Source organism: Amblyomma maculatum, chromosome 10 (assembly GCF_055883805.1).
Source record: "Amblyomma maculatum isolate TAMU_Amacu chromosome 10, ASM5588380v1, whole genome shotgun sequence".
NCBI classification, from domain to species: domain Eukaryota; kingdom Metazoa; phylum Arthropoda; class Arachnida; order Ixodida; family Ixodidae; genus Amblyomma; species Amblyomma maculatum.
In genome coordinates, this window is record NC_139353.1 from 50,668,994 (window position 1) to 50,686,587 (window position 17,594).

Consider the following 17,594-nt stretch of genomic DNA (forward strand, 5'->3'; position numbering starts at 1 on the left):
AGTATTCTGAGTATACGGATCGTTGTCATCGTTCGTGCTTCCTTAAAATTAGAGTTTTTAGTAATGTATATCAGATAATTTGACGGTTCGTAAATTACCTAGACATAAGGCACTACATCAGCAGCCAACAAATATTGAGGATTTGCGGGCTTGTTATGAAATACATACGAAGAGAGCCGACAACCACTTACGTCGAGAAAAGCACAAGAGATAGTGTATCCTGTTAATCACTGTGACATAATTGTGTAATCAAGAAAATATTTCATTTAGAAGTAGGAGGAAAACAACCAATATCGAAGGTTGGAACCAAATGAATGACATCATTATTGTGCAAGTGAATGTGAAAGTATCTGCGCCAGTGGCTGTTTCCTCCGTTCATATGGTTTTACGTAAGGCTGGAGAGAAAGTTGAAGAGCCTGCAACATTTTTTCGTCAGCTAAATTTAAAGCGCAGATGGCAAATTGCGCTACGAGCACGCACAGAAAAGTACTGCATACACTTCAGAACCAAATGTTTATTGAAACCAGAACATGGTGATTAAGTGGCTGCCGTGACACTGGAGACACTCCTTTTAGATGCAGCTTTTCTTAAGCGTGCCCTGTAAAAAAAATCGTGTCAGATTAAAACTTCTTCCAATGAGTCAAGTAACAGAGTGTAAACCTACAACTGTATCTTATTTTAATAATGAAAGTCCATGGCATCGGTTGCTGACGAGAAATTCCCAAGTATTCCTTATACAGACTAGGCGCCATAGGTGAAAAGGAAACAAATGAATTGCTATTAGTTTGGAGAAACTGCTGTATATTTACATTTATACCTTTTTACTTTTATGACGAAAAAGAAAAACTATTCGTAGAGAGCAGGCGCCTTATAAAGACAGTGACAACTCATTTTAGACGAGAAATTTCTTGAGCTATGACGTGGAGCAGGGCACAAATGCCTTTGCTAGATTTTTAGGTTAGTATATACCGCAACTTAATTGTGATTTATATTGTTTATTTCAGCATCACATGCGAGGAGTTCCCGGACGTATCAGCGTTTTACGCAAAGAACAGCCTGGCGTCATACCTTGCACATGAATTGAAATAAAGCACATAAACAACCCAGCTCATGTTATGGGTTCACCAAAGATGCATATTTTTTTCTTTCTCATTAACGCGAATTTTTTATTCTGTGTTCCCTTTCCGCTGCGGATTAACAGAAAATGCTGCGTGATCAACGGTTAGCCAGGAGCAGGCACGAGGTGGTTTACATTAATGCAAAAGTAGCACAGCACATATCTTTGCTGCGGTCAGTCAACACGTTCTATGTTCTGCTCGACCAATCAACAATTTAGTCAGTTTAGTGTAGGTTAATGCGTGAGTAAGTATAATGGGGCTTGAAAGATCAAGATCTGTTTTGTTCTTTTAAGCCTCACTATGCTTATCATTAACCAGCACTGATCAGACAGGATTGTTGATTGGTCGGGCAGAACATAGAATGTGGTGACTTATCACAGCTAGGAGATGTACTGTACTACTTTTGCATTAATGAAAATCACCTCGTGTCTGCTCCTTGCAAACAGATGGTCGTGCACTATTTTCTGTTGTTCAGGAGTGGAAAGGTAGCAGAAAATCAAAAAGCGTCACTTGCAGAGTTTGTGTAGCATTTGAGCCTAAAATCAACAGAATTTCAGTGGTGCGAATTCGAAAAGCGCTCTTAAGAAACACATGGGCCACTATTCCAAAAGAGCTCAACATGGGGTCAACACGGCACCTTCAAAAATATCGATGATTATCGATAGAGTTTCAACAGCGCATGTTGACACATCTGATCCGAATTTCTATAGACAGCCAACATGCATTTTTGTAAGGGTAGCGCACGAAGAAGGCGGCCGTACGTGTCGTCTCTGCCGTCGTATTCTGAGGTCTGCGGTTCCCTTCATTCCGAACTGAAGCATTTTAGCGCTGCTCTTTATTTAGAACTACCAAAGTTGTCTAATTGCAATATTTTATTAAAGAGCGTATTTCTTAATTCCTTGGGATAAAAATACGGCGCATGTGGCAGTAGGCATGGCTTCGCGTGAATGCTCTGCAATCGTGAAGGACTTTCAGTGGAAAGGGCACCTATTGGCTGTGCGTCTCATATTATGAATCATATTTTTCAATCATATTTATCACAATATGTACTGCATGCCACTGTTCCTGATCGTGCTACGCCACGTACAACGAATGCGTTCTTTTTTGGACACGTAAAGGAAGAATATTTCGAAATGGGGGGTCTTTTCTGAAGAGTTTCATTCGGGCATCAGTGATGGTACCGAACGTCAACATATGCCACCGTACAGATAGAGTAAGATTAACTTTGATGAACTGTGAAGTCGCTAATCTTGTTGCATCTCAATTCCTTTTTAAATGCTGCAGTTCGACATCATTTTAAAATCACTATGTGCGCTACAGTATAATATGAAATCATAGTCAATTCCTAAATGTCATTTTGAATTCCTAAGTTGAACTGGTCAAACATAACAAGCCAAATGACATTTTATACTATGTGCTTTACCATGAACACCACTTTATAACTCCCAAAAACCTGTGGCTGAGAGCGCATTTCTTTTTATGTGAATAGAAAGGTTTTATTTTTTTTAGTCATTTTTTCTTTTGCTTTTCGGCGACTCTGACGGTGTGCCTAGAGATTGTCTGATGCAAAGAAATATGCTTATATAGACATCTGTGCATTTATGTCATCTCTAATTAATGTAACAATTTGCATTCGCTTAAAGCCACATAACGCTTTCTTCGCGACAAAGAAAGGTTAGTAAAAACCGTATATGCAATGTATTAAAATATCTGGTTGAAATGGCCACCAATGTAACTCAAAAGTAAACGGCAATAGAACGACTCATCAAGATTACTACATATGAATGCTCATCCGCACCAATTTTCCTTTCCATGAGGTCTGGGTCGTTGAGATTCTCTGCCCTGGCTTGTGGGAGCCGCGGTCTTGCGGTTTCGCTCGGCGTAGCGGTAGTTCCTTCTTCATCACTATAGGTGTCGTAGCCGTCGTCATCAGTGCCACCTCGCACAACTGCATCGGCACGAATAAATTTGACTAATGCTTTTTCACGTAATCGCCCCTAAGTTTTCTCGTGCAGTGGCCAGAAATCATCTATGAACTATTCAGTAAATGACAAAAAGAAGCGCTGCGTTTTAATGCTGTGAATGCTTGAGATTATACAAAGTAACGGCTAACATTTCTGCTAACATTGGGCAGAAAGCCGACTTGATAAGTTTATATGAGATGATATCGTTTCCTGTAAATTGCATATTTATTCTAGGCAGAACTTATCGATTCAGACAACGAGGAGTTCTCATCAAGGAAAGACCTTTTATAAGCTACAACTCCGCTCCAAAACATATCAAAATACTTTGTTGGGCGAGTTGCTAAACATCCATTGTTATCCTGTGTCTTCCTGTTCGCGCTGATTTTGTTAACAATGAATCCAAAATATATATGATACAATATATGAAATATATACAGGCAGCAAAGAAATAAAAACAGGCATATAGAATTGCATACCGAAGACAACTCGCACTTGCAGCATCAAGGAAATCGCTCAGTATCTCAAGTCACTTCATTCATTTTGGTTCCCACGTTAGTCTGCAGCACGCATTACATATGAGGAACACAACAGGAGGACGTTTGTCGATGAAACAAAATGCAATGAGTTCTCTGCATTCTAATATCCCAGTACCTCTGCCTGAAACTGCCACGCCCCAGAAACTTGTGCACCAAATGGCTTGTGAAATCTCGCGGAGCCATTGACGCTATTTTCTAATGCTTAGACGGTACCAAGAGAAGGCATAGCGTATGAACGTAAGAAGCCCGTCGATCCTTTAAGGCGCGCTCTTCAGGTCTGCACTTTCGGTTTTTTTGTTCCCTTTTTCTCGGCGAGTCAGCACGTGCTGTTTACATGGCGTTTGAAAAGCCAGCAGTAACCGCCGCTTCTATGGCGTGGCGTTGTGCGAGTAAGCACGCTCGAGGTCACACGCATGTTACGCTTTGGTATAGAAAACGACGTGAAAGCCAAGCTACGCTTTAATCCTGCAATAGCTGCTGGTAACGTTTAGAAACGAATAGCAATGCTGGAACACAGCATTGGAGCCTTTGTCGATACAGCACGTTGCCGGCGAATAGCTCGTTAATGGCCGAAAAGGTCGAGCCTTAGTCAAAGTAAGGAGTAACCAGGCGACCATTTATTTTTATATATTTCGGCAGTATCATATGGACGTTATTAACTTACAAAAGCCATAAAGAAAGAGTCATACGGTGGCAGAAAATTAAACCAGTAAAACAATGCAGCCCCGTCGGGGTGGTGCAGTGGTAAGACGCCCGACTACTGTTCCGGAGTTCCCGGGTTCGAACCCGACCGCGGCGGCTGCGTTTCGATGGAGGCGAAACGAAGTGGCATCCGTGTGCTGTGTGATGTCAGCGCACGTTAAAGATCCCCAGGTGGTCGAAATTACTCCGTAGCCCTCCACTACGGCTCCCCTTTCTCTCTTTCCACTTTCACTCCCACCTTCCTCCCTTCCCTTACGGCGCGGTTCAGGTGTCCACAGAGCAAGTGTGACAGATACTGCGCCTTTCCCTTCCTGTGAACCAACCAACAACAACAACAACAATGCAATCCTATCCTAATTATATGAGATGAGAACAAACTTTGTACAGAGTATAAAATACCGTAAAAATATGTTAAACATGCTTTGAACAGTACATCTGAAGTATATCGCTTACAAATTATGTAAAGAATGGAACGGCAGATGGAAAATCAGATGCACGAATTATTTCCTCAAAGAGCAAATTCTAAAGAACGAAAATTTAAACCCATTAATGTGACTATTTAATGGCCTAATAGCATTTTTAAAGGCGTTTGAGCGCGTTCTCGCATTGCACGATAGCCTCGGAAGTGCGGTCAAAGCTTGGGTGTATGATGTGATTGGGGCTGTGGCGTGGCGTTGTTACTTTGTTAAGGGGTTTCGTCATTTGTTAACGGGTTTCGTCACACTAATTTCTTGCAGAACTTATGGAATAATCCCTCGGTAGCAAAAGCAGCCATCCAACAAACATTTATCTACCCCCTTAGTAAAGCCGCGCTGGCTTAGCGGCTACATCACTAAACAGCCGATCTTCAGGACGAGGGCTCAGTACCAGCTTTGGCAGCCTTGTTTTGATGTGGTTTAAACGCATGACGGCCGTCTATTTTGGAATTTAGAGCAGGATGAAGAACAGGATGCGATTTATATAACCAGATTCCTCCACCACACCATGCCTCTTAGTCGACGTCTCTCGAGGACGCTGAACCACATATATCATGCCGTACGATATTACTTAGTCATTCTGAGGAAAAACCGGACACTGTAGCAATACATGATGCAGCCGATGGTAGTAGCTCTCAAGGTAATAACCGGTCATTGCATGTATTACTTCGTACGCATTGATTATGTAAATTTTAAATCAGTTAGTTGTAACAGCGAACAACATTAGTGCTTTTATGGTTGCTATTTAATACTTGGGCAGAAATTATCTTGCACCATGTAATGATTAAAGTGCTCTAACGGGGAGTATGCGGGAGAGCAGAATAAAACGGACGTATGAACTGCTAACAATGGTAAATTGTACAAAGAGTATTTTTATTCCCACTATGACTGTTAGACTTGAACTGGCTTTTTGCGAACAAGAACAACTTTAAACGTAATGCTCTAAAATTCACGGAAAACAAAATTTGTCTTAAGAAATTCTCACCTATGGCCAAGGCGAACAGAAAAACGAATATCTTCAGCATAGTGCTGCTTTAGTGCGCTCTCAAGTGGGCTGGTGCTGAATCTCAGCGGTGCGTTTGCGTTTTCTGGAAGAATATTTATAGCCAGACAGGATATAAGTAAAGAGGAAAAAAAAAAGACATAGGTCATGCTAACATATATTCAGCTGCGCATCCGAATAACTTGATTTCATCGCCTTTATACTTTGAACGTGAAAGCAAATTCTAACAAAAGAATCCTTCCCAAATGTTACTTTTATGGGAGATTAAAATTAGAAGCCAACTGGAGTCGAACACCGGAGACAATATACTTCATACTATTTATAACGCAGAGATATTTGGGGCTCTGACGCTCGAAAACACATTCGTTCATTTTCTTAACAATTTCACTAGCTTCTGCTCCTAGACAGTGTCAATGACAAAAATCCTCTGCGAAGCTTTAAAGGACTATTTACATCAAATTTTGTTGACATCTTTTTTTGTTGTTAATGATGCGTAAGACATTCCTGTATATGTATCTCCACGCGGATTTTGCTTGCGACCGCTGTGTAATTTGTAACTGAATTTTATTTTCTCACCGGTTTCTGTTTCGGTTTCAGCAGTGTGAGAGATAGCAGTGACGTCACAATCAAGTCTAAGTCAAGCGCGGCATGAATAAACAGCGATATAATTTCTCATTGTTCACCTTTTGTCTTTGACGAAGGCTGCCGTTAGTGTTCCTGGGGAATTAAAACAATACAGGAACGATTATATCGCTATAATATTCATCCCTCACTTAACCTAGGCTCGACGTTGACGTCAAAGCCATCGCTCGACTGTTGAAACCGAAACTGGTTAGAAAAGGAATTCGAATGTAAATTACTTAGCGGCCATAGGCGAATATCCTGAGGTAATTCACTACATAAATGTCTTACACATCATTAATGCAGAAAAAAAAAAAAAAACTAAAAATGAGTGTCTGGAGTCTTTTAAAGTATTTAACCTTTGTTCGTATTTTGTGCTCCACAAGATTACAAAGCATGAAATGTAATCATATTAAATAATTGAATTATAGTATCGCAATTACATTTCTTATATTATTTTTATTAATAAGAAAGAAGAAGCTAATGACTTGAAAAACTACCGACCAATGAGCTTACAGTCACTTACGTATAAGGTGTTTACTAAAGTAATCGCAAACTGAAACAGGACAATCATAGACTGGAAACAAGCAAAAGATCAAACATGTTTTCGGAAACGGTATTCCACTATCGATCATATTCATTTAATCAACCAGCTGATATAAAAATGATCGGAATATCATCATCATCATCATCATCAGCCTGATTGTACCCACTGCAGGGCGAAGGCCTCTTCCATATTTCTCCACTTAACCCGGTTCTGTGCTAGCTGCATCCACTCGACCCCTGCGAACTTCTTAATCTCATTCGCCCACCTAACTTTCTGCCGCCCCCTGCTACGCTTTCCTTCCCTTGGAATCCAGTTTGTTACCCTCAGCGACCATCGGTTATCCTCTCTTCGCACTACATGTCCTGCCCATGTCCATTTCTTCTTCTTAATTTCCACTAGAATGTCGGTAACTTGAGTTATTTCTCTGACCCACTCTGCACGCTTTCTATCTCTTAATGTTACCCCTACCATTTTTCGTTCCATAGCCCTCTGGGTTGTCCTCAACTTAAGTAAAACTCTCTTGGTTAGCCTCCACGTTTCAGCCCCATAGGTGAGTACAGGCAAGACGCAGCTGTTGTATACTTTCCTCTTGAGCGATACCGGTAAGCTGCTAGTCATAATCTGCGAGTGCTTGCCAAATGCGCTCCATCCCAATCTTATTCTTCTTGTTATTTCCTTTTCATGGTCCGGATCTGCGGTTACTACCTGTTCTAAGTAGACATATTCGCCTACTACTTCCAGTACTTCGCTACCTAATATAAACTGCTGTTCCTTCCCGAGGCTGTTGAACATTACCTTAGTCTTCTGCATATTGATTTTCAATCCTACCTTTCTACTTTTTCTGTCTAGGTCATCAATCATTATTTGCAGTTCATCCCCCGAGTTGCTTAGCAAGGCAATGTCATCAGCAAATCGCAGATTACTGAGGTATTCTCCAGCTACCCTTATCCCTAACTGCTCCCATTCCAAGTCTGAATACTTCCTTTAAACAAGCTGTGAATAGTACTGGGGAGATTGTGTCTCCTTGCCTAACACCTTTCTTTATGGGAATTTTGTTACTTTCTTTATGCAGAACTATGGTTGCTGTGCAGCCACTATATATATCTTCCAGCACTTTCACGTACGGCTCGTCTACCCCCTGATTTCGCAATGCCTGCATCACCGCCGAGGTTTCAACTGAGTCAAATGCTTTTTCGCAATCAATGAATGCTATGTATAAGGGCTGGTTATATTCCGAGCATTTTTCTATCACCTGATTGATGGTATGGATACGATCGATAGTAGAGTACCGTTTCCGATACCTTGCTTGATCCTTTGCTTGATTGCAGTCTAAGGTTGTCCTGATTCTATTAGCGATTAGCTTAGTAAATACCTTATACGTAACAGACAGTAAGCTGATTGGTCTGTAATTTTTAAGATCCTTAGAGTCCCCTTTCTTGTGAATGAGGATAATGTTTGCATTCTTCCATGGTTCCGGTACCGTCGATGACACCAGGCACTGCGTATACAGGGTGGCCAGTTTTTCTAGCACGATATCCCCCCCCGCCCTTCAGCAAATCTGTAGTTATCTGATCCTCTCCAGCTGATTTCCCCCTTTTCATAGTTTGTAGTGGTTTCCTGACCTCGTCCTTCGTCACTGGTGGAACGTCTGACTGTTTTTCCCTACCGCCAATCTCATTACGGTCCTGACTACTTCGGCTACTGTAGAGATCTGTATAGAGCTCCTCGGCTACTTTGACTATCTTGTCCATATTCGTGATGACGTTGCCCGCCTTGTCCCTTATCGCATACATCTGGTTTTTACCTATGCCCAATTTCTTCTTTACCGCTTTAAGGCTTCCCCCGTTCTTTACAGCATGCTCAATTTTCTCCATGTTATACTTCCTAAAATCGGCCACCTTGCCCTTATTCATTAGCTTTGATATCTCGGACAATTCGATCTGGTCTGTTGGATTGGAAGCTTTCATACTCTGGCGTTTCTTAATAAAATATTTCGTCTCCTTAGGCAGCTTACCGGTATCCTCCCTAACTATCCTACCACCTACGTCTACCGCGCACTCAGTAATGATATCTCTGAAATTATTGTTCCTTGCCTCTAGGGTAATGTCGCCATCCTCAGTTAGAGCTGAATACCTATTCTGTAGCGAGATCCTGAACTCTTCTGCCCTCCCTCTCACCGCTAATTCGTTGATGGGTTTCTTTCTTACTAATCTGTTGCGTTCCTTCTTCAGATTTAGGCTGATTCGGGACCTCACCATCCTGTGGTCACTGCATCGAACTTTCCCGATTACCTCTACATCCTGCACAATGGCGGGGGTTGAACACATTATGAAGTCGATTTCATTTTTAGTCTCTCCGTTAGGACTTTTCCATGTCCATTTCCGGTTCTTCCGTTTGCTGAAGAAGGTATTTATGATTCGTAAGTTATTGCGCTCTGCAAACTCAACTAGTAACTCCCCCCTGCTATTCCTAGAACCAATGCCATAGTCACCTACTGCCTTGTCTCCTGCCTGTTTTTTCCCATCCTTGGCATTGAAGTCGCCCATTAGTACAGTATACTGCGTCTTTACTTTTCGCATTGCCGATTCTACATCTTCATAGAAGCTTTCAACTGCCTGGTCATCATAACTACATGTAGGTGCATAGGCCTGTACAACCTTCAGTTTATACCGCTTATTAAGCCTAATTACGATGCCAGCAACCCTCTCATTAATACTATAGAATTCATCTATATTACCCGCTATATACTTATTGACAAGGAAACCTACTCCTAGTTGTCGCCTCTCTGGTAAACCTCGATAACACAGTACATGCCCATCCTTCAGTACAGTGTATGCCTCAGTCGGCCTCCTAACCTCACTAAGCCCTATGACATCCCATCGGAATATAACCAGCCCTTATACATAGCATTTAGTGATTAAGAAAAAGGAATTGACTCAGTAGAAACCTCGGCGGTCTTGCAGGCATTGCAAAATCAGGGAGTGTACAAGCTGTATGTTATATATATCTGTAGTGGCTGCACAGCAACCATAGATCTACTTAAGAAAAGTGAGAAAATTTTTACAATGAAAGGCTTTGGAAAGGAGACATGGTCACCCCACTACTAATCACAGCTTGCTTAGAGGAATAATTCCTCCACATGCTTCTCCCACGAAAGCGTTTCTAAGAATGCGACACCGAGTGTATTTTCTTAATGATGTGTTCCTAGTACGAAAAAGAATGGCTTAAGTTTTTTTAGCATTCAAGTGAAGATAATTTCTTCGAGACCAGTTCCTAACTAATCACAAAGCGTGATTTGCCGCGCAGGCTGCCCCGGGAAAACATTGAGTATCGTCTTCAGACCCAATCCATGAAATTGTTTTAATGAGAAAAAAGTTGCCTTTAATAAAAAGAACAAATAACAACGGTCCGAGAGTACGCCCTTGCGGTATGCCGAATTAACTTTTCTCATCATTGAATTATGGTTATTTTGGCCCATGTAATCAAATGTGTGATGAAGGTATGATGAAAGGAGATTTGCGCTCCCTCGTACTCCGTAATGCTCTAGCTTAGACAGTAACGTTTCATGATGAACAAAGTCATAGAAGTGATTTTCTGTAATCAAGGTATAGAACTAGTATAAGTTCCTTATGTTAAAAAGTATCAAGGATGAGTTCATTTTGTGCAAAGAGTGCTAATTTCGTGGATTTGCCTTTCAAGAAACCATATTAATGCGACGAGATGAGAAGAATGTATGTAGGGAATTGTATAGACGCGTGTGCATTATTTTTTCTAAACCCTTGTAAAATGTAGGTAGTACGGAGATGACACGAAAGCTATTTATGCTATTTTTACCACCTCCGTTGTACAATGCCAACACGTTTGCAATCTGGATGTTCTTTGGAAAGCTCTAAAGCAAAGTTGTATATGTTCTTCAGGATAGGGGTAGTCAAACCTAGGACATATTTAAGTGTGATAATTTACATGTGATTTGAATCTTGTTATTTAGAGTTTTTAATTCTACCCAATGCCACAATGATCTCGCTATCAGTTGTGGGTTAAAGTACCATACTATTACTAACTGTGCTTGGGCCAGGAAGTCGGGCAGAAAGCATTGATGGTAGACTGTTAGAAGTACCGATACTAATAAAATGGTCACTAAACATATCAGAAAGCTCCTTTTAAGCCTTAACGGTGCCACCCACATTCAAGCTCGTGAGTACTGTTTGCTTTTTGTCTTCACAGAAGACTGTTTAAACATTTCCAAAACAAATCAGTCTTTTGAATAGAGTCATTAAACTGCATCATAGGTACTGGTGTTTAGCATTCCTGACCTCATCATTTAGACGTTTCCTGAATGATTGAAACGCTTTAAATTCAGACACGCTCCTTGATTTTACGAACTTCCAGTAAAACCTACTTTTAAATTTATTTTGAACTAGAAGGTAGCTTGTAATCTATTGCTTCCGTGAATTTTTGTTACTCGTGCCCAACGTATACAGAAAATGCTTTTTGCTTAGCACTGCAAGTTCTAACAAGAAAGCGTCATACATGGAATAAGCATAAGTTTTTTTCAAGCACCAGATCTCAGTTTTCGGCTTGAATCTCCGCACTGAAACTGTTTAAAGAAGCATTATGGGTATTCTGGAGAGGCCTGGTTGGTGAGCTTCCTATCTTTGCTGCTATTTTGTGTTAAATAAATGCAAAAATAGGCATGTAATCACTAATATTACATACAGTGGTGCCAGAAATTGCAGATGTATTGACACAATTCACAAAGGTATCAATTAATGCTTTTGAAGATGATGTGGTACGTGTAGGCTAGTGTAGGCTATTTTATGAGGTTTACAAAGCCATATGCATGGAAAATTGAAAGCAGACCAGTTGACAGGATAAGGAAGCAATCAGGTCAATATTGACACCCCCAGCTAGAAATAGGGAATATTTGCTTGTTGATACAAAGTTCAAAAGCTCCTCAAGAAATGTAAGGAATGAGGTGATGTTTGCGAGCGGTTTGCGATAAACCAGGGTAAAAATGTCTACAGACATCTCGAATCAGCAATATCTCATAGTTATCATTAGACGTATAAAAGTCTTCATTCACATGGACGCTAAACAATGTTTTAAAAGGATGAGGAGAGCATCATCTCATTTTATGGATTACAAAGAGCAAAACTTTTTAATCTGGGTGATCAAAGGGGCAGAAAGCATCAGTGTGCCAGATTTGAGATACCATATTCGCGCATCCAACTGTTACCTAGCAAATCAACGGAAAATCGATCATCTTGAGTGTTTTCCAGCGGACGGGAATTTAAGCGCGAGAAAGACAGTGTGCCTTTACGTTCCAGGCTTTGAAGGCATCAATCATCACTGGCATGAAAGCTAACTTCCCTGAGTTCCGTAATTTCCAGGCTGAATATATGACTACGATGTTCCAGTGCAGCTCGTCATGCTGTCTAGGTCACTGAGAAAGGCAATATGAAGCACTGTCGAGCTATCTTCCTTGCGGGCGAAAATCCATCTTTGCATCACGCATATTTCAATCCAATCTGTTTTTTCTTTTTGATTTTGGCACCAAGCAGCTGCTCGTTGTGACAGGTGAAATGCTCATTTATGAAATTGCCTTGGGTGTTTCACATCCGAACGTAGAAGTTGTAACCCGTATATTTTTTTTTTTGCCTTTGTCAGTACTCTGTTTTTCTCGCGACGGCTAAAACGAACAATAAGGTTTGTTTCGTTTGAGTTGTACATGGGTACATCGGGAATACTGCTCAAGCTGGTCTACGCGCAGACTTAGCTTTTGGTCTTTCCCTTTGTGTGCTTCGATACTTTCTTTCATGGTTTTAATTTCTTTTAGTAGCTTTTTCACTTCTGAGTTCGTTATATTTATTTCGCCCCAGCCGTCGGTACAGAACTTAATGCTAGCCCGAAATGATTTATATTGAGCCAGCTTTTCGGAAATTATCAAGTTCAGTGTTCAAGTTGCTTTCTTCACCAGGTTCTTTATCATCGTCCTCTTTTGCCTTAGCGCTTCGCATGCTGCGATCAGTCATTTTCCCCACCACGCTTCAAACTAGCATACAAAAAAAAACTAAGTCCCCAGTAGACAATTAACCATTCGGCAGCAGTGCGAGAACTACAAAACCATCCTCAGAAAGAGCGCAAAGAATGTTTCTGCTTACCTGCAAAAGTGCATGGTTAGTTGACTGTAAAAATGTGCCCAATGCTGCTGAATGGAGCCTTGTTCGTTGTGCTCCGGTTATTTAACTTGATGCAGGTGGCGGGCCAACAGTCGGTGCAGACGCAGAGCTTCGAAAAGTCCGTGAACCATCAAGGCGCTTATCAGATATGATCCACCTGCTGGCTTCCGGCGATGAACAGTTGATCTTGCGCATTTCAGTCTCCATGAATGCCAGAATTTCTTGCTTGCAAATAAGCAGGAAGGTCAGTTGAATATCAACATATGCGCACTGCTGCCAAATCAAAGCGCATCCAAGATTGCGAATAAAAAAGGCGCAACAGGAACTTCTCTCCGAAGAACCCACTCCTAAATCTGCTCAGGGAGACAGTAGCTAACGCTGCGTAACCTACGCGCTCACGCAACCTTCGACGAGAATCATTGTACAGGGGCAGACTGAACCAGGTCGTCCAAGACGTACCAGGTCCTGGACATGGTGGCCTTTGATTGCATGTAAGAAATCTTTGGTGCCTATCAGACCCCATTTTTTTTCTTCTTGGCATATGTGGCAGTGTTTACGGAACAATCTATTCAATAGCTCTGGCGACGTCCCTATATGACTTTCTGACTTAAGGCGGAACGCGCGCCTGTATTTCTCCTTCACTAGTTGGCACCACGACAAACCACAGTGGCCGTGGTGTGTCCTTTGTGGCATGAGATTACGAAGATGACTCATTTCTTTTCTACCAACGCAAAGGAAGGGGTGCTAACATTCGATGGGCTTCAATAATTTCCCTTTCTTTTTTCTAGGCCCCCACGTATATCACGGAAGTAGCATCACATACTGGAAAACAATCTTTGCAACTTCTGCAATGCTCAACTCATTCCGACCCTCCAGCCAGTGATTGAGCAGAACTATGGTGCTCTCTTATGCAGTCATTCACACAACTTCCAATATGGCCAATATATACTTTGCCACAGGCAAGCGGGATTGAGTACTCGACTCCCGTTCTACATGTCGCAAATTTAGTGTGGTGCTTTTTGCGGCCCCCTTCATGGATCACTGCTTTGTCGTGGCGGAGGGGCTTGCGAAACTCGATGAAGTCGTGAGCTCTGCTGTGTAGGGCCACCCAAGATAGACAGGTCACGGCAGAGAGTTCTGACGAAATGTGATTCACTGGAGAAGGTAATGGCAACCCACTCCAGTATTTTCTGCCAAGAAAACCCTATGGCCAGTCACAAGAGCAATGGTTAGCCTTGACCGCCTAGTAAAGAGCAGAGACATTAGTCAGCCAACCAAGATCCGTATAACTCGTGCTATGGTCTTTCCAGTTGTAATGTATGGATGCTAGAGTTGGACTGTGAAAAAGGCTGACCGCCGAAGAATTGACGCGTTTGAATTGTGGTGCTGGCGAAGACTCTTGAGAGTTCCTTGGACTGCCAGAAGATCAAATCAGTCAATATTGTCGACCATAAACCCTGACTGCTCATTGGAGGGTCAAATTCTAAAGTTAAAGCTCAGCTACTTTGGTCATCTGATGAGAAGAGAGGAGTCGCTGGAGAAAGATTTGATGTTGGGAAAGGTTGAGGGTCGCCGGAGAAGGGGTAGGCAGCGAACGCGATGGTTAGAGGGCATCCTCGAGGCACTGCAGATGAAATTATGTGATGTTAGGAAGATAGTGAGAGACCGGAAAGCGTGGCGTGACATGGTCAATAGGGTCACGAAGAGTCGGACACGACTGAACGACTGAACTGAACTGCTTTTTGCGGCAGCATGGTTTCTGCGTCTCTGTGACAGAGGAACATAGCCGGACCAGCTCATTAGGAGCCGTGAACTGTGCCCCAGCCCACCCTTCTGTGCCACTTTTTTGAGGCGGTGGGAAAGGCGGTGGATATAAGGGATTGCCCCACGTAGGGCGAGATTAAATTCCCTTATCAATACTTCAACCACCGCAGTCACCATTTCAGGGGGGTAGTCCGCTTTGGCCAAACGGTTAACTAGCTCTTAACGGGGGGTTTAACGGAGTGCGACGGAGGGGGGGGGGGGGGGAGACCATTTGTGATTGACGAGGCACCTGTGTGTGCTCGTTGATTGTCATATATATAGATATATATTAAAAAAAGACATAAAGTAACATCCCCAACGCTTTCCTTGGCCTCGCCGACTGTTGGCTTCTTTCCTTCACATATATATATATATATATATATATATATATATATATATATATATATATAAATATAGACGTACTTGGTTGCAAGAGCTTATCTACAAGTGAAAAATTGCTTCGTACTGTTTCCAAGTTTATTTGGAGTCGACGTTTCGGCAGGAGCCCTGCCTTTCTCAAGAATGAGGGTACATGATTCTTGTTCGTCTTCTTATAGCGTTGGCAAGAGGTGAAACAAGCAGAATATGGGCGCATACAGATGAACCAGCTGGACACGCACAACACACACATACACACACAGGTGCGGAGAGCAGGCTAGGCCTCACTGGCCATCCACCCAAGTCACCGGCCGCCGGGAGTCACCTGTATACAATACACAATACAGGCAGCCGCGGAAACACCTTGAAAAAAAAACAGGCGGGGGAACGTGTTTGCTGCAGATGGTGAGAAAATTATTTTTCTTGTTCTCACTAAAAGTTGGGAGCGCCAAGCGCGATGAAAAAAAAAAGGCACCACTACCAGATGGACATTGCTGGTTGGAAAAACCTGACAGCGGCGAGTAAAGTTCGAGCAACTCGCGACGAGAGATGAACCTCAAAGAAAGAAAAAAAAATATGTTGGACAGTAAAATGGCGAAATACTTTGAGGTTTTCGCTAAAAGATGTGAGCGCCAAGCATGAAGAAGGTTTTTAAGAGAAGCGCCACATCCCACTTCTCGTAAAAACCTTCTTCATGCTTGGCGCTCACATCTTTTAGCGAAAACCTCAAAGTATTTCACCATTCTACTGTCCCACATATATTTTTTTCTTCTTTTCTTTCTTTGAGGTTCATCTCTCGTCGCGAGTTGCTCGAACTTTACTCGCCGCTGTCAGGTTCTTCTAACCAGCAATGTCCACCTGGTAGTGGTGCCTTTTTTTTTTCATCACGCTTGGCGCTCCCATCTTTTAGTGAGAACAAGAAAAATAATTTTCTCACCATCTGCAGCAAACAGGTTCCCCCACCTGTTTTTTTTTTTTCAAGGTGTTTCCGCGGCTGCCTGTATTGTGTATTGCATACAGATGACTCCCGGCGGCCGGTGACTTGGGTGGATGACCTTTTGGGCCTAGCCTGCTCTCCGCACCTGTGTGTGTTGTGCGTGTCCAGCTGGTTCACCTGTCTGTGCCCATATTCTGTTTGTATCACCTCTTGCCAATGCTATAAGAAGATGAACAAGAATCATGTACCCTCAGTCTTGAGAAAGGCAGGGCTCCTGCCGAAACGTCGACTCCAAATAAACTTGGAAGCAAGTTGAAGCAATTTTTCACTTGTATATATATATATAGAAGATGAGGTAGGGGCGCACAAACGAAAACAACGGTTTATTTCCGACGTTTCGGCCGGGGCCCGGCCTCCGTCAGGGAATGCCAAATATATATATATATATATATATATATATATATATATATATTGAACAGGGGTTTATTGGGGGTTATTCGAAGGACTGGAGACGGCGACCGGTGAGACAAGACGATCCTAAAGCGAAGCACAATCTCGTTCGAACAAGACAGTCCGAGCTCTCAGTGCGCGCGCCAGCTGATCGGCGTCTTAGTGTCGGCGCTGTATCATCTTCTTCCGTACAAAATCCCCGGCGGAAAGAGGGAGCCATCATGGCGACGTAAGGCGAGGGTATGACAAAGGGATCGTAATATGGCTTAAGTCGACTGACGTGAACAACTTCTCGGCCGCGGCGACGGTGGTTTGAAGAAGGCATTGCCGGCTCCACGACGTAGTTAGCTGGTGATGTACGCTCTAATGCACGATAAGGGCCATTATACTTTGCAGAGAATTTGGAATCAGCCGGAACACAGAGCCAAACGAGGGTGTTGATAGGAAAGTCAGCAGCGGGTTTGCCATGATCGCTCTCATGTCGGCGAAGATATTGAATGTCCGACGTGAATGAACGAGCCAGCTTACGGCACTGCTCAGCCGTTAAGGGCCACAGCAGAAATAGAAGTGTACTCTGAACTGTCGGGGTGGTAAGGAAGTATGGTGCCCAGTAGACAGGAAGGCTCACGAACATAGAGGAGAAAGAATGGGGAAACTCCAGTAGTTGCCTGAGACGCTGTGTTATAGGCATAGGTGACGTACGGAAGCACCTGATCCCAATTAGACACGTCAGAACAAACGTACATGGTGAGCATTTCACCAAGAGTTCGGTTAAACCTTTCTGTGAGGCCATTGGTTTGAGGATGGTAAGCTGTGGTGGTTCGATGTACTATTTTGCAAGCTTCCAACAGCTCGTGGACCACTTGTAATAGGAAGACGC

The 17,594-nt window shown here is 42.6% G+C and overlaps 1 long non-coding RNA gene across 2 annotated transcripts; it reads right to left on the minus strand.

Annotated features, from left to right (window-relative positions):
• Positions 1-494: 494 nt before the first annotated feature.
• Positions 495-5,884, minus strand: LOC146176358 (uncharacterized). 2 transcript variants are annotated; one of them, XR_014701180.1, is made up of 3 exons: positions 5,782-5,884; positions 2,917-3,066; positions 495-598 (listed from the first exon to the last, which is right to left on the minus strand). It is a non-coding gene; the product is annotated as an uncharacterized LOC146176358 (long non-coding RNA). The 2 variants fall into 2 exon arrangements; XR_014701179.1 differs by lacking the exon at positions 5,782-5,884 and adding an exon at positions 5,286-5,393.
• Between the last annotated feature and the right edge of the window lie 11,710 nt (positions 5,885-17,594).